The sequence below is a fragment of the Protopterus annectens genome, chromosome 12.part0 (genome assembly GCF_019279795.1).
Source record: "Protopterus annectens isolate FY-2018-M chromosome 12.part0, PAN1.0, whole genome shotgun sequence".
Classification (NCBI taxonomy): domain Eukaryota; kingdom Metazoa; phylum Chordata; order Ceratodontiformes; family Protopteridae; genus Protopterus; species Protopterus annectens.
In genome coordinates, this window is record NC_056746.1 from 1,374,038,250 (window position 1) to 1,374,060,780 (window position 22,531).

General features: G+C 48.6%; 1 protein-coding gene across 1 annotated transcript in view; it reads left to right on the forward strand.

Moving 5' to 3' along the window:
- The window catches only part of RAD21L1 (RAD21 cohesin complex component like 1), a 1,222,403-nt gene that overhangs the window by 638,273 nt on the left and 561,599 nt on the right, over positions 1-22,531 (forward strand). The gene's annotated exons all lie outside the window — the stretch shown is intronic.

Here is a 22,531-nt window from a genome sequence, read left to right on the forward strand (position 1 = left end):
GAGACTCTAGCTCGGACCCAATATTCCCCGTCTACCGATCCATTTCTTGATCGGCCTGAATCTCCATCGGGGATGTCAACTCGCTCTACCAGGAGCTTTTTGGAGCTCAATGTAGTGAGACTCGTGAATGAGCTCCTGACTGCCCGAGGAATCCCAACTCCTTCTAAATCCTTCCTCCCACCTGGAGCTGAGGAATTTTCTCCACAGACTCCAATGTATATTCCTCCTTCAACCTCCTTGCAGGTATCGGAGCCCTCAGTGCCGATGCCTATCCTGGTGCCAGCTTCTTCGGTTCCACTGGTAGATCTTACCATGGTTCCGGAGCCTACCCTGTGGTCCCCGACTCAAGTCAGAGCCAACCCACCCTTGAGACCATGATTGGTTTGTCGGCACCTGACCCCTAGTACGGCACCCATTTTTTTCTATGGTTCCATCTACGGTTCCAGTTGCTTTGACAGCTCCAAGTCCTATTGTGGATCCTTCCCTGGGGGCAGGCTCGTTGGAGCTGGGTGTGTCCCCGGTTCTGAAGTTATCTATCTCTGTTCCGGGCTCCCATCCCTCTTTAGGCGAGCCTGCCTTTCAGGTTATGGAGAGGGCACTCACCTCAGCAGGTTCACAGCTGGTTCCTTCAGCACCGGAATGCCACATATACACGTCCTCTGGTCTGCAGCTGACACAGTACACTATGCTGGGACATCGGGCATGGGAACCTCAAGATACCCTACCACAGGGCACCCTCTCTTCGGAGTCCTTTTCAGATGCCCCCCTAAAGAGCCACCCCATAAGAGATCATGCAAGAGGATGCATGTGGATTCCCCTGAGGAATTCCTTACTGAAGATACAGATTACAATGAGGGGGGAAGGGTTCCCACAGTCACCCCCTGAGGATGTCTCCCTTGGAGACATACTAGAAATCTTAAAGCAGCAGGGTGACCAGAAGCCCACCAACCCTTCCTCTGAGTAATCTGTATTCTTGCAGGCTTTCCGTGCTCGACCCTCTACTTCCTAGGTGACCCTACCTGCAGATGAATTAGTCCAGCTCATCATGCAGCATGCCTGGAAGAGTCCTGATACCGTTGAGCCAATCCCCCCGAGACCGGACAAAATACTGTCCCCTCCACAGGATCACCCTCATTGGTCCAAAGGCTTGGCAGTAGACACTATAGTGGTGGCAGCGGCCACTAGAAAGGAATTCGCTGAGGAGAGGCCTGGTGTCCATCCTCCAAACAAGGAGTCCTGGACGATGGACAGACTAGGGAAGCAGGTGGATGCTTCATCAACCTTTGCAATACAGTTATTTAATTACTTGGCTCACTTTACCCGTCTCCAGAGGGACTTGATCACGGAACTCTCAGGAACCTTAGTAGGAGCTGTGTCTGATGAGGTATGTGACAAAGTTGCCTCACAGCCTGACACCCTGGAATCCATATCTAATGCATCCATGCAGCTGATTTCCCATACTACCAAAGGGGTGGCCAAAGAAGGCATTGTCATGAGACATCATGCCTGGATGCACTTGTGTGATTTTGCGGACCCTTTTAAGCCTTCCTTCGTCAATGCTCCCATTGATGCTTCCTCTCTTTTCTGCCCAAAGGTTAAAGACACATTAGTCAGGTGTGAAAAGTATGGCAAGACTCTGTCTGCTGTGGGCATGCATTTTTCCAGTCCCCAATGTTCCTACTGTAGGAATCAGAGAAGTGGAAAGATGTGGTTCAGAAAATCCCAAGGGCCTTTCCGTGACACACATGGCAATTTTTCCCCTGGGGCAGATGGGGGAACTCATTAGGAAGACAGTCTCCCCCAAGGCAGAGGGGGTCTGTGTAACCAGGGGTCCACAGACTCTTTCTCTGGACAGCCCTACCAGTGCTTCTGAAGAGTGGCCCGATTGCTTGTCTCTGAAAGCATTCGGGGGATGATTTTCTCTGCACCACCTAACCTGGCACTCCATAATGACAGATTCTTGGGTGTAGGCGATAATTACCAGAGGTTATCACATCCCTTTCGATCTTTACCCGAGGCCACAAAGGCAAACCCCTGACGTTCCACCCAGTCAACGGGATGCAGCAGCACAGGAAATTCAAGAGCTGCTTCTAAAAAGAGTCATCCAAACAGTCCCGCCAGAACAGATAGAATCCGGAGTTTACTCAAGGTTCTTTTTAGTACCAAAAAAGACAGGGGACTGGAGGCCAGTTCTGGACCTCAGCATCCTAAATACGTTTATCAGGCAGACAAAATTCCGGATGGCCATGGTTCAATCTATCCTCCCATTTCTGGAGAAAGACAACTAGATGTGCTTGATAGATCTTCAGGATGCATATTATCATATAAAAATTTATGAGCACTCCAGAAGATTTCTGTGCTTCCAGCTGGGAGCCAATCTACCAATTTTGAGTGCTGACCTTTGGTCTCTCCACAGTCCCCAGAGTGTTCATCAAATGTATGGCAATGGTAACAGCTCGCACTATACTCTACAACTAGCAAGATCCTTAGGGATCTTAATGAAGAAAAGTCAAAACTGGTTCCTACTCAAAATCTAGAGTTCATAGGAGCAACATTCGACACACGGTATTGCCTGGTCACCCTTCCGCTTCACAGGCTCCAAAGACTAAGATCTCAACTCCAAGTGATACTCTCTCAGGAGTCAGGACAAAGTCTCAGCTCGTGCAGTCCTTCAACTACTAGGATCAAAGGCAGCAACGATTACTATAGTTCCTCTAGCAAGACTACACACAAGACTACTACAATGGCTCCTGGCATCACAGTGGTCCCTTTTAACACACCCTATGTCTTTTCTGATCAGCATAACAAATTGATCTAAACAAGACTTGAATTGGTGGATGAAGCCAGAAAAGGAATTATGGAGTCGCTCGTTCTCACCCTCTCAGCCCAAGGCCATAGTGACTACGAACGCATCCCTGATGGTGTGGGGGTGGGGCATTTTCAGCGAAAAGACTGTCCAAGGCACTTGGTTCCCCATGGTGGCCAACTTGCATATCAATGTCCTAGAACTGAGGGTGGTGCTTCTGGTTTTGTAAGCATTCCAGTTTGTCCTCCCATCAGGGACAATTGTTATCCAGTCAGACATGTCGGTCGTCTGGTATATCAACAAACGGGGGAACCAAATCCTACCCATCATTTCGAGAAGCCATGAGAGTTTGGCAATGGGTGATATCTTCCAACCACTTTCTAATAGCAATGCACATTCCTGGGGATTTCAACGTGATTGCGGACAAATTGAGCAGATGCATTTTCCTGCCTTACGAGTGGTGCCTCAGTCATGTCATAGCGGCAGAGATTTTCAGTCGCTGAGGCCAGCCTTGCTGCAATCTATTCGCATCTCCCACCAACCACAAATGCAGCAGCTACTTCGCCCTAATCCCCCCTCAGGAGGAGTCCCCAAGGGAAGCTCTAGTACACGATTGGCCCACGGGACTACTTTATGCCTTTCCTCCCTTTTCTCTGATCCCACAATTTCTAAAGAAAGCTCTTCAGTTGAGAAGCAAAGTAATCCTCATTGCACCCTATTGGCCCCAAGTCTGGTTCCCTTTCCTTTGGCCTCACCTGGCTCACTGATTGTGGACTCTGGATCCAACTCTGGGATTACTGTCACATCCACAAGGGTTGATCCATCCAATCCTATCCAGCCTCAAGCTGACAGCTTGGTTCCTCCACTTCCAGAAATTGCCAGGCAAAATAATCTATCTTCCCCTGTATGAAAGATTCTTCTGGCTTCCCATAAACCATTCACCAGGAAAATTTATCTTAGCAAATGGAAAAGATTCATGTTTTGGTCTCAAGAAAAAGGAGTAGACCCCTTTTCAGCTTTGATTAGTTTGGTTTTGGAGTATTTATCAAATCTATTCCATTCAGGAGCTTCAGCTTCTACTATTCGCGCCCACTTTGCATCTATCTCAAACTTTCACAATGGTTTCCAAGATTCCTGTTTAATATCTCACGGCTTCTGTAAAACCTTCTTGAAGGCAATCACAAATATCAAACTGCCCTTCAAAGAGCCGATTGAACCTTGGAATTTGACGCTGGTCCTACAAACTTTGACTTGTCCTCCCTTTGAGCCTGCTGCCACTTGACTCGTCCTCCCTTTGAGCCTGCTCCCACTTACGATATGAAATTTTTGTCTTGGAAAACTTTATTGTTGGTAGGAATTACCTCAGCAAGAAGAATATCAGAATTACAGCCTTTGTGCATAAAACACCCTTACATAGTTTTCGGCAAAGAGAGTGTCACTTCGGAAAAACATGTCCTTTCTACCCAAAGTTGTTTCGGAATTGAGTATTAATCAATCCATTGACCTGTCAGTTTTCTTCACAAATTTTTCTAATAAAGGAGACTATTGATGTTATGTTGTCTCTATCTCACCTTCGTTCTTGCTGTTTGGGTTCGTAGCCAATCCTCGGCTCCAACTCAGCCGTATACTATAGCTCGAGAGCTTTTACTGGCTCGAGGCTAGCCCCTATCCCAACATGCCTAGCGGTAGTTACCCAGATCTTGTTTGCCGATTGCAGTGTCCAGATTGCTCATACTGGCTCAGGCTAAGTGTGTTTTCTTTTTGGCTGAAGTCTAACTTTTGGATAAAAGATACTGTTAGATCTGAAGTAGTTACTTCATTTGCTCTGCAACCTGTGGGTATCGGATCCGACCTCGGATCCGAGCCTTCAGCTTTACTAGCTAAAAGATCCGAGCTCCTGGCTCCTCCCCTTTATGCATAATCCCCTGCTACATGCTCCCTTTCCTCAGATCTCATTTGCCGCGGCTGAAAGAAGCTTCTAGTGAAGAGCTCCTAAGGAATGGGTGAGAACTTTCCAGTTTGTATTTCAAAAAAGTCAGAGAAAAGTTGATTTTTAGGTAGTGTGTGAGTGATTTAGTCTCCAATCGTCGAGTGATAGCCTTAGTTTAAATTTTTTGTGGTAAATTTAGCTTATTTTTGTGTTTCCCTCCCCTTAGTGTGTGAGTGTGTTTAGTGTGATGCCTGAAGGGCTCAAAGCCGTTTTTTCTAAATGCACTGAGTGTGGCCATAAGCTTTCCCCAGCTGATGGCCACACTCAGTGTGTTTTGTGTCTGGGGGTGGCCCACTTGTCCACCACCTGCCAGATATGTGCAGCGTTCAACCCCCGGGCCATCAGGGATAGAAAGAACAAGTTGACCCTGGCGAGTTTGTTACCGCAGGACACTTCTTCCTCTCCCTCTAAGGTACAGGCTGCTACTGCAGCCCCCGTGCCTTTAGATCCTCCGACTCTGCCTGGGACTCAACCTCCCTCTTCTGTGCAGGGTCCAGGGGACTCTTCTGCCTCTACCAAAGAGAAGAGGCACAAAGAAAAGAAAAAACATAGAAGCCACAAGAGGCGGGCTGAGACTCATCCCTCAGCCCCGCCATCTAAAGTTGCTAGTCCCTCTGTGAGGGCTTCCGGATCCTCTCCCTCTCGGCTCCGTTCACCTTGTTTCTCGCCGGAGCCGGAGGAGGAGGACCGGTCTCCCTCAAGGTCGTCGAGGCGGCCCTCCCGGCCCGCCTCGACGACCTCTTCTAGATCTACAAGAAGCCTGACCGACGCGGACATGGATCGGATGATGCGTCGATTTTTGCAGACTCAGATGCAGATGGGGGTGCTCCTGCCCCCCCCCCCCCGGGGGAGAGCAGCCCCTCTTTTTTCCCCCGATAGCTCCTTCTCCAACCTGTTTTCGAGTTTCGGAGTCATCAGATCCGGGCCCTTTCGGAACCGGGGAGTTGTCGGCGCCGATAGGTCCGGTAACTTCGACACCGACTGTACCCTCGAGAGTGTCGGATCCTAGCTCTCGGTGCTGAGAGCCAAACGTTGGATCCGTAGGGGTGGGTGTGTCTTCGGCACCGTTCAGGTCGGAGCACACTTCCCTCTCGGATCCGACCGCATCGGCTCCGACACCGATCCCTACTTCGGAGCCGAGGAGGCTGCTTTCAGAGCCTGGTGAAAGTGGCTCGCCTTCGGCGTTTGAGGTAGTGGAGAGGGTTCTGTCGAGACCTTCCAGATCCCCGGTCCGGGTGACGGATCCTCCCACCCCACCTATGCATTTGGGTCTATCCTCCATCATCCAACCACTGGGACAGCCTGCCCCGACCCTCCAGTTAGTTCCCTTAGAGGAACAGGACCCCGTAGGTGAGCCCTCCTCGGAAAATCCCACCGAGGAGGTCCCTCACAAACGGAAGTGTAAAAGGAGGCACCTGGACTCCCCGGAGTCCCTCACGGAAGACACAGATTTGGATGAAGGGGAAGGTTCCCCAAGGTCACCCCCTGAGGATGTCTCCTTGGAGACATCATGGAAATGTTGTGAATTGGGTGGGGTGGTCTGCCCAAAAACCTTCCTCGGACGAGTCCGTGTTTCTGGAGGCATTTGAGGCAGGCCCGTCTACCTCCTGGATGTCCCCCCCCCGGCTGACCCCCTGGTAGACTTAATTACTACCAGGGCGTGGAAGGAGCCGGACACCGGGGAGCCAATTCCAAGAAGGCCAGATAAAATTCTTAGCCCTCCCCCTGATAGGCAGGCCTGGTCTAAGGGTTCACCTGTGGATGCCATGTTGGTGGCGGCTGCCACAAAGAAGGAACTTGCACAGGAGAGTTCCTCGGTCCATCCTCCGAATAAGGAATCTCGGACATTGGACCGCATTGGGAAGCGGATCTTCGCTTCAGCCACCTTCTCTGTAAGGGTGCTGAACTACATGGCACACATCATCAGACTCCAGCGAGACCTTATAAAGGAATACGCTGCAGCTCCACCGGAGTCCATGACGGTCAAGGATAAGAGGACTTTCTCGACTCGTATGGCCATTCTAAAGTCTATATCTAACACGTCTATGCGGCTACTCTCCCATGCTATGGAGGGAGCCGCTAGAGCTAGCAGAGCAGGGGTCGTCTTGCGGCGTCACGCCTGGCTCCGCCTTTGCGATTTTGCGGAACCCTTTAAGGCGTCCTTCGCGAATGCGCCCTTTGACGGTTCTTCGCTCTTTGGCAAGACTGTCTGTGAGACGCTGGTCCAAAGCGAAAAGGACAGGAAGACGCTGTCTGCCGTCGGGGTCCGCTTCTCTAATCCCCAGCGATCCTTTTCCAGGAATCAAAGGGGACAAAAGAAGATGTGGTTCCGGAAGTCTCAGCAGTCCCGCCTAGCTTCGGACCCCTCATCCTTCAGAGGCAGAGGAGGACAAGGTTGCAGAGGGGGGCCGCATAACTTCGGGTCTAGAGAACCATTCTTGGACAGGCCCGCGCAACAGCCCAGAGGGCTTACCCGGCTGTCCCTCTCTGGAGGCAGTCGGGGGGCATTTGTCGGAGCACCTACAAAATTGGGAGTCCATCACGACGGATCAATGGGTGCTTGAATCATATCCAAAGGTTATTCCATTCCCTTCCTAAGTCCCCCCCCCATGAAGCGCCTCCCCGATGTCCCACCCGAACAAAGGGAGGTGGCAGCTTCAGAGATTTCGAAGTTGCTAGAAAAAAGAGCCATCCAGCACATCCCCCCAGACCAGTTCAGATTGGGCTATTACTCCAGGTTCTTTTTAGTGCCAAAAAAAGACGGGGGACTTAAGACCGATTCTAGATCTTTCTTCCCTGAACCTGTTCATTCCCAAAGAGAAATTCCGGATGGTCACTCTTCAATCAATTCTCCCCTTCCTTCAGGAGAATGACTGGATGTGCTCCATAGACCTCAAGGATGCATACTACCACATTTTGATGAACAGACGATCCAGGAGGTTTCTCCGCTTCCAGCTGGGAGCCAGTCATTATCAATTCAGGGTTCTTCCGTTCGGCCTCACCTCAGCCCCCAGGGTGTTCACCAAAGCCATGGCAGTGGTTGCAGCCCACCTGAGACTCCAGGGCATTCAGGTCTTTCCATACCTGGACGACTGGCTCCTCACTGCCTCCAACAGGCATCAACTGTGTGTTGCCAGGGATTATGCTCTAACTCTTGCCCAGAGTTTGGGCATTTCGGTAAACCTTCAAAAGTCCTTTCTTTATCCTGTGCAGGTTCTGGAATTTATAGGGGCCAAATTGGACACTCGTCTCTCTCGGGCCCTACCAACTTCAGACAGGGTGAACATTTGTCATGTCAGGTTATAGCCCTCCTTCAGAACCCGGCTCCATCGGCAGAGTTAGTCCTGAGAGCACTAGGCTCTATGGCGGCGGCAATCAGTCTTTGCCTACATGTGCGTCTACGAATGAGGATTCTGCAGTGGACCCTTCAAGTCCAATGGTCTCTGTTGCTACATCCGTTGAACACCCCTATTCCCCTGAGCAGGGCTTGCAGGGACTCCATCCTCTGGTGGCTTCGCTCATGGGAGCTGCGGGAAGGGAGACCCTTTGTGATGCCTCCGCCCCAAGCCACAGTGACCACGGATGCTTCTCGCCTCGGGTGGGGGGGCATTCTTTGGGCAGAACCGTCCAAGGCACGTGGACCCCCTTAGAGACCGCTTTGCATATCAATGTCCTAGAGATGAGGGCGGTGCTTCTGGCATTGCAAGCTCTCCACAGCCTTCTTCCTCTAGGGACTATTGCGGTTCAAACAGACAACATGGTGGTAGTCTGGTACATAAACAAACAGGGAGGGACCAGATCTTATCCCCTTTGTCGAGAGGCTATGAGAGTTTGGGAGTGGGCGATATCCACCAACCGCTTTCTGGTAGCAACACACATTGCGGGTCGGTCCAACATTCTGGCGGACAAACTGAGTCCCCTGATCCTCACACCGTACGAGTGGTCTCTGAAACCATCAGTTGCGAAACAGATCTTCCTCAAATGGGGTCTACCTTGCGGCGATCTTTTCGCTTCTCCGCCAAACACAAAGTGCAGCGAGTTTTTCGCGATACTTCCCCCACCAGGGGAGAGCCCCAGAGATGCTCTGGTTCATGCTTGGCCACCCGGTCTCCTCTATGCTTATCCCCCCCTTTCTCTTATGACGAAGTTCATTCAGAAAGCACGTCGGTTGGGGAGCAGAATTATCCTCATAACCCCATTATGGCCTCGCCAGGTCTGGCTCCCTTCTCTGCGGTCTCACAGTGTAGTTCCTCCATGGATCTTAGATCCCGTTCCGGATCTGATTTCGCATCCTGCGGGATTGCAACCCCCGAACCTGGTGAACCTCAAGCTCGTGGCTTGGTTGATCCAGTTCCACTGATGGCAAGGACTCCCGGCATCTCATCACCAGTAAAGGCCATTCTGGTAGCGGCTCACAAGCCTGCTACCAGGAAAATTTACAGTAGTAAATGGAAGCGTTTTTCTGTCTGGGCTAAGGACAAGGGCTTAGATCCCTTTACCGTCCCTATTCCGGTGGTTATTGATTTTCTGTCACACATTTTTCATCAAGGAGCCAGTGCATCTACAGTTAAAGTACAATTGGCAGCCATTTCCCATTTTCATGTAGGGGATGGGCTGGGATCTTTAGCTTCTGCGAAGATATGCAAAACCTTCTTGAAAGGTATTTTCCTATTTAAACCACCAGTTAAGACTGCAGTCCCACCATGGGACCTAACTTTGGTTTTAGAAGCATTGACAAGCCCACCTTTTGAGCCTGCCGCCTCAGTTCCATTAAAGTTCTTATCATGGAAAACAGCCTTTCTAGTTGCTATTACTTCAGCCAGGAGGGTTTCGGAACTTCAAGCCCTTTGCATGAAACCCCCTTATCTAATCTTTCATAGGGATAGAGTGTCTCTCAGGGCTAACCCTTCCTTCTTACCAAAGGTGGCTTCGGAGTCAAATATTAATCAGTCAATTAATTTACCAGTGTTCTTTCCCAACTTTCAGAACAAAGGGGAATACAAATTACACAAGTTGGATGTACATAGACAACTGCGTTTTTACTTGCACAGGATGAAGGATATTCGCAAGGCTGATCAATTGTTTGTGTTCTTTGCCAAATCTGCTTTGGGTAGAGCTAGTACCAAAGTTACCTTAGCAAATTGGATTTCACAGTGCATCATTCATGCGTATGTAGCCTCAGGTAAACCTGCTCCTATCGGAGTCCATGCCCACTCAACTCGATCCATAGCCACATCAGCAACCTTCTGGTCCAGGGTTCCCCTGGACGACATATGTTCAGCAGCTACTTGGTCCTCTTCCCATACATTCATTTCTCATTATAAATTGGATATGATATCCAGGAGTAGGGCTTCCTTTGGCTCCGCGGTGCTTCGGAATATCCTTCCTTGAGGGCCTTACAAGGTTTTAGGTAGCTGGGGACTCTGTCCCACAGGTTGCAGAGCAGATGAAGTAACTACTTCAGATAAAGAAGTTATGTACTCACCATAACGTTCCATCTGAGTAGGTACTTCATTTGTCTGCAACTGACCCCCCCCTCCATGCTGCCTAACCATTATCGTGGTTCCTGATCATGATTGAGATTGTTTCATGTGTTCAGGCATTACTTGGTCCTCTGTCGAGGGTCTTAGTTGTTAGATTAAGCAAACTCGATCTGAGGAAAGGGAGCATGTAGCAGGGGATTATGGGTAAAGGGGAGGAGCCAGGAGCTTGGATCTTTTAGCTAGTAAAGCTGCCAGCTCGGATCCGAGGTCGGATCCGAAACCCACAGGTTGCAGACAAATGTAGTACCTACTCAGATGGAATGTTATGGTGAGTACATAACTTCTTTTTTCTGGATATTATTGAGTGTTAGAGTGTTTTCTGTTTAGATTAGCTCCTTTTCTAACCTTTTCCACTGCTGGTTTTGTTGTTGTTGTTGTTGTGGCCGTCGTTTTCCTTTAGGCCTTCCTTGTCCTTGTGAACCAGTTTTAACTTTGAGGGTTCTTCTTTCAGCCCTGTTTTTTAGTTAAAGGGCTTTTTTTCTCTTCTCTCTCTTCTCTATCTTTACAGGAGCAGCTGTTTGTTAGAGGCTCTCCTCGATTGAGGGAGTTCGCCATTTTACTTAGAGGCTCTTCCCCTTCCCTCTTTCTTTTCAAAAAAAAAAAAGTTAACTTTACAGTTATAGTTATAGTGATAGTTCAGTTTTATTCTTACTGTCATTATTCTTGGTGTCTTTTGTAGTTATTTGATAGTATGTCTAAGGATCCCACTAAAGAAACAAAACCTTCAGGTTTTAAAAAGTGTGACTCGTGCTGCCAAAAGATGTCCCTTACAGATGGGCACACAAGTTGTGTTTATTGCTTAGGGGCTGTCCACCTGCAGGACTCGTGTTCCATATGTCATACCTTTAGTTCTCAGGTTCTGCAGGAGAGGAAAAATAAGTTGATTTTGCGTGGCTTATTGAAGATCTCCTTCAGTGCTTCTTCTGAGGGTACTCAGTCAGTCAAAAAACAGGACAAGTCTGCTATGCCATCGTCCTTGTCGGCTCCGATTTTGGAGTCATCCAAAGCAAAGGAAAAACCTTCTGGTTTGTCAGATCCAAGTGTTGGTTCTGACAAAGCTCTTTCTCTGGCGGCTCCATCAGTACTCTCGGAGCCAGTCAGGACTCACAAGAGAAGCAGGTCTCCCTCTCCTGAACCAGTGCAGTCTGTTCCATAGTCTACACTTTTGCAATCTGTGGCAGGCAGTCATCAATCTTCCACCCATTCCTCTCCGTCATCCAGGAGTCTTTCAGATGATGATGTGGAGAGGGTGGCGAAGAGGCTTCTTAAGACACCGGCATTAGCTAAAATATTATCAAGCCCAGCCCATAAGGAAGTGGTGCCAACAGTCCAACCAACACCTGTATCGATTCCTCCACTGACTTCGGAGCCGAAGTGCATGGAAGTTGTGGTGGAACTGTCGGTTCCGATTACCACCGGTCTCTCTGTTCTGACTACTGCTCTGACCTCCTCGTTAACTCAGTCTATCGAGGGATCTGGGGGCCGATGTTCTCTCGTGGGCACCGAGTGGGGAAGTGACATCGGACCCTTGTCCGACCCCGCTCTCCCTCTTGGAGCTTCGGTGCAGGTGAGCTCGGCTCTTATATCGGCCTCGGAGCCATCGCCCCTGGTTCGGAGGAGATCTCCGGTCTCTTTGGAGCCAGGGACTCTTTCGGGCCAAGAATGCAATGCCTTCAAGGTGATGAATGTGCTGTCCTCTGAGACTGCTCCACCCTCAGCTCCATTGGTTCCTACTTCTTTGGTGCCAGTTTCAGCCTCCGAACTTCTTCTTCCCCCCAAGCATAGGGAACCCATGCTCCAGGATGTCCCATTGGGTGACCCCACCTCTTCCGAAACCTCCCCAGAGCACCCCTCAGAGGAGGTCCCTCGGAAGAAAAAATGCAAGAGGAAGCATTTGGACCCCCCCCCCCCGAGTCCCTCATTTCAGACAAGGACTTGGAGGACTCAGAAGGGTCCCCACGGTCCCCCTCTGCGGACGTCTCTTTTTCAGACATCCTGGAAATCCTTAGAGAGAGGGGTTGCTGGAAATCCCTTGCTCCTTCTGTGGATGAATCTATGTACCTGGATGCATTTGGTTCCCGACCCTTCACCTCTTGGGTGTCTCCACCTTTTGACCCACTGCTGGCCCAAGTGAGTCGGAAGGCATGGAGCTCTTCAGAGACTATAGAACCAGTTCCGAGGAGGGCCAATAAATTCATAACTGCTGCAGATGATAAGCCTTTTCTATCAAAGGGTGTGCCTGTTGATGCTATGCTGGTGGCAGCATCCACCAAGAAAGAACTAGCGGAGACTTCTTCTTCTGTCCATCTGCCAAACAAAGAGTCCAGTACGATGGACAGGTATGGGAAGCGTATGTTTTCTTCAGTGGCCTTTACTCTCAGGTCGCTGAATTATTTGTTCCACTTTACATGCCTTTGGAGGGATCTCCTAAAGGAGTTGGGAGATACCCTACAGGATCCTACAGCTGAAGGAGCTGTGAGCAAGGCAGCTTCACAGCTTGCGACCTTGACTTCTGTAGTTAACTCCGCCATGCAGCTGATCTCTTACTCAGCAGATGGAGCGAGTAGGGCACCAGGCACAGGAGTTGCCTTGCGTAGACACTCCTGGATGCGCCTTTGTCAATTTACGGAGCCCTTCAAGTCCTCCTTTACCAACACCCCTTTGATGGCTCAACGCTGTTCGGGCCTCAGGTAAAAGAGACTCTTACCAGGTGTGAAAGGGATGGCAAAACTCTCTGCCATGGGAGTACGTTTTTCTGCTCCCTCCAGACCTTACCCCAAAGGTCAGAAGAGCGGGAAGATGTGGTTCTGGAAATCTCAGGGAGTTGTGCCTGACACACATGGAGATTTTTCCCCCAGAGACAGAGGGGGAAATAATAATGGAAGACGCCAATCTCGCAGCTGGGGGGGGGGTCCGCAGAATCAGGCTGACAGAGATACTTTCTTTGGCAGGTCCATCCAGCACTCCTGAAAGGAGACCCGACTGTCCGCCTGTGGAGGCAGTCAGGGGCAGATTATCCTTGTACCCAAAAGCCTGGCGAACAATCACGGAAGATACATGGGTACTATCGATAATATCCAGGGGTTACAAAATTCCCTTCTCTCAACCACCCCTTGCAAGAAAACAACAGTCAATTCCAGGTGTTCCACCCAGTCTTCGAGATCAAGCAAACCTAGAAGTTCAAAGGTTGCTAAAAAAAAGAACTATACAAAAAGTCCCCACAGACCAAATCAAATCCGGCACTTACTCAAGGTTCTTTTTAGTTCCAAAAAAGACAGGGGACTGGAGGCCCATTTTGGAGCTCAGCAAACTGAACAAATCAGTCAAGAAAACAAAAGTTCCGGATGGTAACACTGCAGTCCATACTTCCCTTTTTTGGGTTAGGACAATTGGATGTGCTCTATCAATCTCCAGGATGCGTGCTACCACATAAAAATGGATAGGCAATCCAGGAGGTATCTACACTTCCATCTAGGACCCAGTCATTACCAGTTAAGAGCTCTGCCCTTTGGTCTCACCACAGCCCCCAGGGTGTTCACCAAATGCATGGCAGTAGTCACGGCTCACCTGAGGCATCTAGGATTCCAAGTGTTTCCATATCTAGACAACTAACTTCTCACTGCCACCACCAAGCATCAACTGACCGAGGCACGGGACTCCACTATTCACACGTGTACACAACTGGGCATCAACATAAACTATGAAAAGTCTGCCTTGTTGCCTTGTCAGTACATTATATTTATAGAGGCAGATTTACACACAAGGGCCATGATAGCAAAACGGCCTCATGAAAGAGTGTTAACCATTCGTCGTCAGGTTCCAGTCCTCATGGCAAACAAGAGAATCCAGGCAAGATTTGTCCTCAAGTTCTTGGGTTCAATGGCTGCATCAATTACTCTGGTCCCTATGGCATGCTTCCACATGCGAATTCTGCCGTGGCTCCTTTTTGCTAAATGGTCATTCCAGGATTTGCCAATGTCACATCAGATATGGATCACGGAGTCTTACAAGAAGGACTTAGCATGGTGGCTTCACTCCCCTCTGATATCAATGGGCAGACCATTTCTAACCCCCCAACTCGTAGCCACAGTAACCACAGACATTTCCCAGATAGGGTGGGGGGGTGTTAATCAGGAAAGACTGTTCAAGGGACTTGGCAGGAACACGAGTATCACTTGCACATCAATGTCCTAGAGATGAGAGCGGTGCTTTTGGCGTTGCAAGCACTTCAAGACTCTTTACCTACAGGGACTATAGCAATTCAGACAGACAATATGTCAGTAGTATGGTACATCAACAAACAGGGTGGAACCAGGTCTTATCCCTTGTGTTGAGAGCCTCTACGAGTTTGGCAATGGGCATTGTCTTCTTAACGCTTTCTAGTTGCACCGCACATCCCAGGAAAATCCAATGTGATAGCGAACAAGCTCAGCTATTCTGATGTTTCATGAGTTATCCCTGAAAACAAGAAGTTGCGGACTTGATTTGTCACAAATGGAGCCAGCCATTTTGCAATCTGTTTGCCACCCCGCCCCCACCAACAAATGCAGCAGCTACTTTGCCCTAGTCCCACCACTGGGACAGTCACCCAGGGACACACTTGTTCACGATTGACCCCCGGGACTGCTTTATGCCTTTCCACCTTTTCCCCTGATCCCCAAGGTTCTTCAGAAAGCACAGTTGTTGGGTTGCAAGTTAATCCTCATTGCTCCTTACTGGCCTCATCAGATATGGTTTCCATTCCTTTGGCCTCAGCTGCAGGGGGAGCCTTGGATCCTGGACCCAGCTCCAGATCTCCTGATGCCTCAGTCGGGTGCTCTTCACCATTCCATTCAACCTCTCAAGCTGACAGCTTGGTTTCTCCACTTCCGGTCTTAGCCAGGTTTCCCAATGTTTCTCCAGCAGTTCAACACATTTTGATTTCCTCCCATAAGCCCACTACAAGAAAACCTTATGCTAGTAAATGGAAGAGGTTCTCTTGTTGGGCAAGAAAAAAACAAGATTGATCCCTTTACTACACCCATTTCAAAGATTCTCAAATTCCTTGCTGAAACCTTTGAGTGAAGAGCAGTGGCAGCTACTATCCGGGTTCAGCTGGCTGCCATTTCTAATTTCCATGTGGGAGAAATGGGCTCCAACATCATGTCGCATAGGCTATGTAAAGCACTCCTAAGAGGTACTACCCTCTTAAGACCTCCAATAAGAGAACCTCTCCCCCCGGGACCTAAATTTAGTTTTAAATGCTCTGATTCTTCCCCCCTTTGAGCCGTCTGCTTCTTGTCCACTGAAATTTCTGACATGGAAGACCCTTTTCTTAACTGCCATTACCTCAGCTAGAAGGGTTTCAGAATTACAGGCCTTATCTATTCGTCCCCCGTACTTGCTTTTCCACAAAGATAGAGTTTCTGTTAGAACCAACCTCTGTTTCTTACCCAAGGTGTGTTCTGAGTACAATTTGAATCAATCCATAGAGCTTTCTATTTTCTTCCCCAGTCATGGCAACAAGGCAGAGTATAAGCTCCATCAATTGGATGTTCATAGACATTTACGTTTTTATTTACACAGGACCAAGGACTTCAGAAAATCCAACCAATTGTTCATATCTTTTGCAGAGAATAAGAAAGGTTGTTCAGTCTCAAAGGTGACTTTATCTAAGTGGCTTTCAGACACCATACTCTACATCTACGATTTGCGCAAATAAAAACTTCCAGGAAAAATTAAAGGATACTGAACAAGGGCCTTGGCTACCTCTATTGCTTTTCAAGCCAGACTGCCTTTGGATTCGATCTGTGCAGCAGCTACATGGGCTAATCCTCATACCTTTATCACTCATTACAAAGTAGATGTGGCCTCCCGGAACAGAGCATCCTTTGGCTCCATGGTCCTGAAGAGTTTTTTCCAGTGAGCCACCCAAGAAACAGGTGGTGGGGACGCGGTCCCAAACAACATGAATGAAGGTGAGACAGGGACAACATAACATAAAGAAGTTATGTACTCAACATAACGTTTCATGTTTGTTGTCCTTGATCTCGCCTTCCTTCTTGCATCCCACACTCCATCCCCCTTCCTGGAGGATCGATTTTATTGGCTGCACTGGCTGAGTTTCCCTTTACCATGGCATTTGGTTAGTCCTAGTCTCCCCTTCTTACTCTTGCTGATGGTTTACGCCTTTATATGCAGGTGTTCTCTTATATGTAAAATAGAGTATTTGTTCTACCTGTATGGTCTAGTGCTGGGTTATCACAAACGAGATCTGGGTAACTACCGCTCGGCATGTTGGGATAGGGGCTAGCCTTGAGCCAGTTAAAGCTCTTGAGCTACAGTATACAGCCAAGTCGGAGCCAAGGATCGGTTCCAAACCCAAACAGCAAGAAAGAAGGCGAGACCAAGGACAACAAACGTAGAACATTATGGTGAGTACATAACTTTTTTGCACTTATTGGATGTACATAGACAATTATGCTTCTACTTGGGTAGGACTAAATCACTACAAAAATCTGACCAATTATTCTTGTCCTTTTCAGGACCCAAATTGGGAAAACCTGTTAGTAAAGTAATTTTAGCAAAATGACCGAGAGACTGTATTTCTTGTGCCTACCAACAACACCAAATGCATCTAACAACTAAAATCAAAGCGCATTCGATCAGATCAGTTGCTAATTCAGTCGCTTTTCATTCCAGAGCTTCTGTAGATGACATTTATGCAGCAGTCACAATGGCTACTCCTCATAACTTTATCACTCATTACAAATTGGACTTGGTCTCTGGGGGAGAGCATCCTTTGGCTCTATGGTGCTCAGGAATATCCTTCCATAGAGCCTCCCAGGAAATAAAGTAGCTAGGGACTCTGTCCCATCCGTCATGAATGAATGAAGAATAACAACATCAGATAAAGAAGTTATGATCTGATATTGTTAATCCTCGTTCATTCCTTACATGTGGGTATCGGTTCTGACCGCGGAACCGAGCCGGCCATCTTCCAAGCTCGCGTCAGCTACAAACTCTTGAGCTAAAACTCTTACCCATAATTCCCCTCTCCCTGTTACCTCAGATTTTGTTTGCCGTGTCGCCATTCGGTCTTGTCAAGCTACTTCTTTTGAGCTAAGTACAATATTTTTCTTCATACTAAAATCTAAAACAGCCTTTTCTCACAGAAAAGTTATTAGATAATTTTCTCTTACCTTATCACATTTAGTGACTATCCTTTCTTGAATCTTTTCAGTTCCTTTCCTTCCCTTTACCACGAGGTAATTTCTTTTTTACCATCGTTGGTAAACCCCCTTTCCTTCTTACCTTCGGGTAATTCTTGTATCATTGCTAGTATTTTTTCTGGGTTTCCTTCTTTCTTTCTAACATGGCAGATAAATAGTAGTCCAGGATTTAAAAGATGTTTAGATTGTGGCCATAAATTACCTACTTCAGATGCACATTCCCTGTGTGTCTATTGCTTGGGTGTGCCTCATTTAACAGTTGACCCGCCCTGCAGGATTTGTAAGAATTTCTCTAACAGAGTGTTGCTTGAGAGAAAAAATAAATTAATATTGAAGGGGCTACTTAAATCTCCTTTTTCAGAGGCCATTTCTGGTTTGGAGGCTTCAATCCCTCCAAGATCCCGTAAGAAAAAGAGTGATGAACATATAAAGGCCAAGTCTCTTCCTTCATCCCCTGCTGGGGACCCCCAGGAACCAAGACCCAAGAAAGCTAAGCTTTCCACTTTGGATTTGACTTCTTCAGCTCCAGCGCTTTCGGTACCTAGACCTTCGGCACCGAGGCCATTGGCGCGATCTATGACTTTGGCACCGACTAGCGTGCCCTTTACCGTATCGGTACTGAGAGGCTCCTCGGTTCAGACTTCTTTACCAGCACCGACTGTCCAGTCGATGCAGACTGTTATGACATTGATGGATTTTTCGACTCCCATTGCCTTTTCGGCTCCAACAACTTACCCAGCACTGACTACCATCTCAGCACCGACCATTCAGTTATCGGCACTGATTTTTTCGGTTCCAACCTTAGCACCGACAACCACTTCAGTACCGACCTTATTGTCTGTGCTGACCATGACTTCATGCAGACACCTGTAGTTCAGTCCTTTACAGCCCTGTTGTTTTCAATGCAGACCTCCGAGGAGGGCACCGAGCTTGCTCCGTCTTTGGATAGACCTGACTTCCCCTCAGCCATGTCCGGGTAATCCACTAGAAGCCTCTCTGAACACGACGTGTTGCGTCTTGTGGATCAAGTGCTTTTGGCCAGAGGTATCCTGCCACCACTGTACCTATCCTTCCTCAGGAGGTGATCACCCTTTACCAAAGACCCCTACTTATTCTCCTCCTTCATTGCCTTTGAAGCCCCTTGATATAGCACAGTCTTCCTTCTCTACGGTTCCCTTTATGGGCCTCACTAAGGAGCCGCAGTTGCCTTTGTGGCAGGAGAGTTTTGCTACGACCCAGGATGCCAGTTGTGGCGTACATAATTTGGTGTTTCACAGCCATCCAGGGGCCCTGAGTCGGCAGGCTGAGCCACTTAGGAGAGGGATGACCCCTGCCCTGGGCACTCACCCCTCTTCAGGTGGACCAGCCTTCCAGCTAATGGAGAAGGCTCTGGCATCGGTTGGTGATCCTGTGCTATCATTCTCCCCGCCCTCCTCTGGACCGCAATGTACGCAAGTCACTCATAGCGGACACCGGGCACAAGGGCCTCAGGATATACTCCTACAGGAGACCCCTTTTGCACTGTCTTCCCCAGCTTCTCCCTCTGAGGAAGTTCATCCAAAGAACTCATGCAAGAGGAAGCACATGGACTCCACAGAGGAGTACCTTACTGAAGACACAGATTTTGATGATGGGGAAGGGTCCCCTCACTCACCCTCTGAGGTATCCTTTGGTGATATTCTTGAAATTCTTAAACAGAGAGGTGACTGGCAGCCCTCGAACTCGACCTCTGAAGAGTCTGTGTTCCTGCAGGCTTTTCGCGCCCAGCCCCCTACCTCCTGGGTTACTCCACCTGCCGACTAACTGGTCCGACTCGTCGTGCAGCATGCGTGGAAGGCTCCTGACACCGTTGAGGCCATTCCCCGGAGGCCAGATAAAATTTTGTCCCCTCCAGCTACTGATCCCCATTGGTCCAAAGGTCTTCCTGTAGATGCTTTGGTGGTAGTGACCACAACTAAAAAGGACCTGGCGGAAGAAGAAAGCCAGACTGTCCATCCGCCCAACAAAGAGTCCCTGGCTCTGGACAGAATAGGGAAGCATACTTTTGCATCCGCGACCTTTGCAGTCAGGTCCATGAACTACATGGTACACTTTACCAGGCTTCAAAGTGATTTAATTTCTGAGCTCTCTGAAACTTTGGCTGGAGCTGTGTCTGATGAGGTCCGTGACAAAGTGGCCTCTTAGCTAGCCACCACTGAATCGATATCTAACTCCTCCATGCGCCTGATATCTCACGCATCAGAAGGAGCAGATAGAGCATCGAGTTCAGGCATTGTTCTGAGACGACACGCCCGGATGTGCTTGTGTAATTTCGTGGAACCCTTCAAGGCTTCCTTTCTCAATGCTCCCATCAAAGCCTCTTCATTGTTTGGACCCAAGGTTAAAAGCACACTGGCCAGATGTGAACAGGACGGTAAGACCCTTTCTGCCATGGGTGTCCGTTATTCTTCCCCTCAATGGGCTTTCTCCAGAAACCAGAAGAGTGGGAATATATGGCACAAAAATTCTCAGGGTCCTTTCCGTGACACACAGGCTGAGTTCAATCCTAGAGGCAGAGGGGGAATCTCACAGGGAAGATGCCCTTTTTGGGGCAGAGGGGGTCCACATAACCAGGGTTCCAGGGACTCTTTCCCTGGCCAATCTTACCAGCGCTCCTGAAGACTGGCCCAACTGCATTCCTCTGGAAGTGGTTGGGGGTCGTTTCTCTTTGTTCCCTTCTGCCTGGCTAACCATCACCACCGATTCTTGGGTACAAAGGATAATAACCAGAGATTATCATATTCCCTTCGACCTTTGTCCCGCTCCCCTAACAAACATTCCACCCAGTCAAAGGGAAGAAGCAGCATTAGAGATTTCAAAACTGCTAAGAAAAAGAGTCTTCCAAATAGTCTCTCCAGATCAGATAGGATCTGGATTCCACTCAAGACTATTTTTGGTGCCAAAGAAAACTGGGGACTGGAGACCAATTTTGGGTCTCAGTGTATTGAACAATTTTGTAAAAGTACAGAAATTCCAGATGGTCACAGTACAGTCTATCCTTCCGCTTTTGGAAAAAGATGATTGGATGTGCTCGATAGATCTTCAGGATGTGTACTACCACATAAAAGTGGACAGACCATCAAGAAGACTCCTTTGCTTCCATGCGGGAGCCAGTCACTACCAGTTCAGAGTACTGCCCTTTGGACTCTACATCCCCCCGGAGTGTTCACACAGTGCATGGCAGTCGTCACAGCTCACTTGCGACTACAAGGATTCCAGGTGTTTCCATACCTAGATGACTGGCTCATCTCAGCCCCCTCCAGACATCTATTGGAAGAAGCCCTGGCATACTCTGTTCTATCTGCAGAAAGGCTACGCATAACCATAAACTGGCAAAAATCCAATCTCACCCTATCTCAGTTCACAGAATTCATAGGGGTCATCTTGAATACAAAGAATTGCAGAGCATCCATTCCAGAGCACAGATTTCTAAGGATAAAGCAACAACTGATCCCAATCCTTTCAAGGGAGAAATCCACAGCTCATTGTGTTCTACAGTTGTTGGGTTCCATGGCAGCCTCCATCACTATTGACCCCCTGGCCAGGTTTCACATGAGGCTTCTACAATGGCTACTGCTCACCCAATGGTATCCCTTTCAGTACCCTCTTTCTGCCAAGATTCGGGTAACTCACAGGTGCAAACAGGATTTAAATTGGTGGATGGGCCACAACCCGTCACAATGGTCTTGCCGCTTCTCCCCCCAACAGCCCAAGGCGACAGTGACCACAGACGCCTCCCAGATGGGATGAGGTGGCTATGTCAGGGACAGACAGTCCAAGATACTTGGTCCAAAATGGAGGCCCATCTGCATGTAAATGTTCTAGAGCTGAGGGTGGTGCTTCTGGCGTTGCAAACATTCCATCCCCTGCTGCTGTCTGGGACTATTGCGATACAATCAGACAACATGGTGGTGGTCTGGTACATCAACAAACAGGGTGGAACCAGATCTTACCCACTCTGTCGAGAGGCCATGAGGATATGGCATTGGGTGATGGTTACCAACCGTTTTCTTCTAGCAATGCACATTCCCGGGAGTTCCAGCGTGATAGCAGACAGACTCGCCAGGTGTATACTACAACCTCACGAGTGGTTCCTGAATCCTTTGATAGCGGTGGAGATCTTCAACCTCTGGGGTCTTCCTTTTTGCGACCTCTTTGCGTCCCTGACCAACCACAAATGCAGCAACTATTTTGCCCTGATTCCCCCTCCGGGACAGTCACCCAGGGGCGCTCTAGTCCACGATTGGCCCTCGGGTCTACTTTATGCATTTCCACCTCTCCCCCTCATTCCCCAGTTTCTGAAGAAAGCCCGCCGGTTGAAGAGCAAAGTAATCCTCATAGCACCATATTGGCCTCGTCATATTTGTTTCCCCTTCCTTTGGCCTCACCTGCTAGATCAACCGTGGATTCTCCATCCAACCCCGGAGTTGATCTCCCATCTGCAGAATCTGTTTCACCCCAACTTGAGCAGCCTGAAGCTCACAGCTTGGCTCCTCCAATTCCCTTGATTGCCAGGTAGAATGATCTTTCTTTGCCAGTATGTGACATTCTTATTGCATCTCATAAGTCTTCCACCAGAATTACATATCTCAGCAAGTGGAAAAGATTTTCTTTTTGGCTGAAAGAAAAACAGGTAGATCCTTTTTCAGCACCAGTGTCAATAGTACTGGAGTATCTAGCTACCCTTTTTCAATCTGGTCTATTTGCCTCTACCATTAGAATTCATTTGGCTGCAATATCTAATTTCCATGATTGTGTCCAAGAATCCTCTCTTATGTCACACAAATTATGCAAGACTTTCATAAAAGGCATGAATCGTCTAAACCCCCCTTTTAGAGAAGCTACTCAACCATGGGACCTGTCATTAGTACTACAAGCTTTGACAATGCCACCTTTCGAACCAGCTTCTTCTTGCGACCTCAAATATTTGTCATGGAAAACC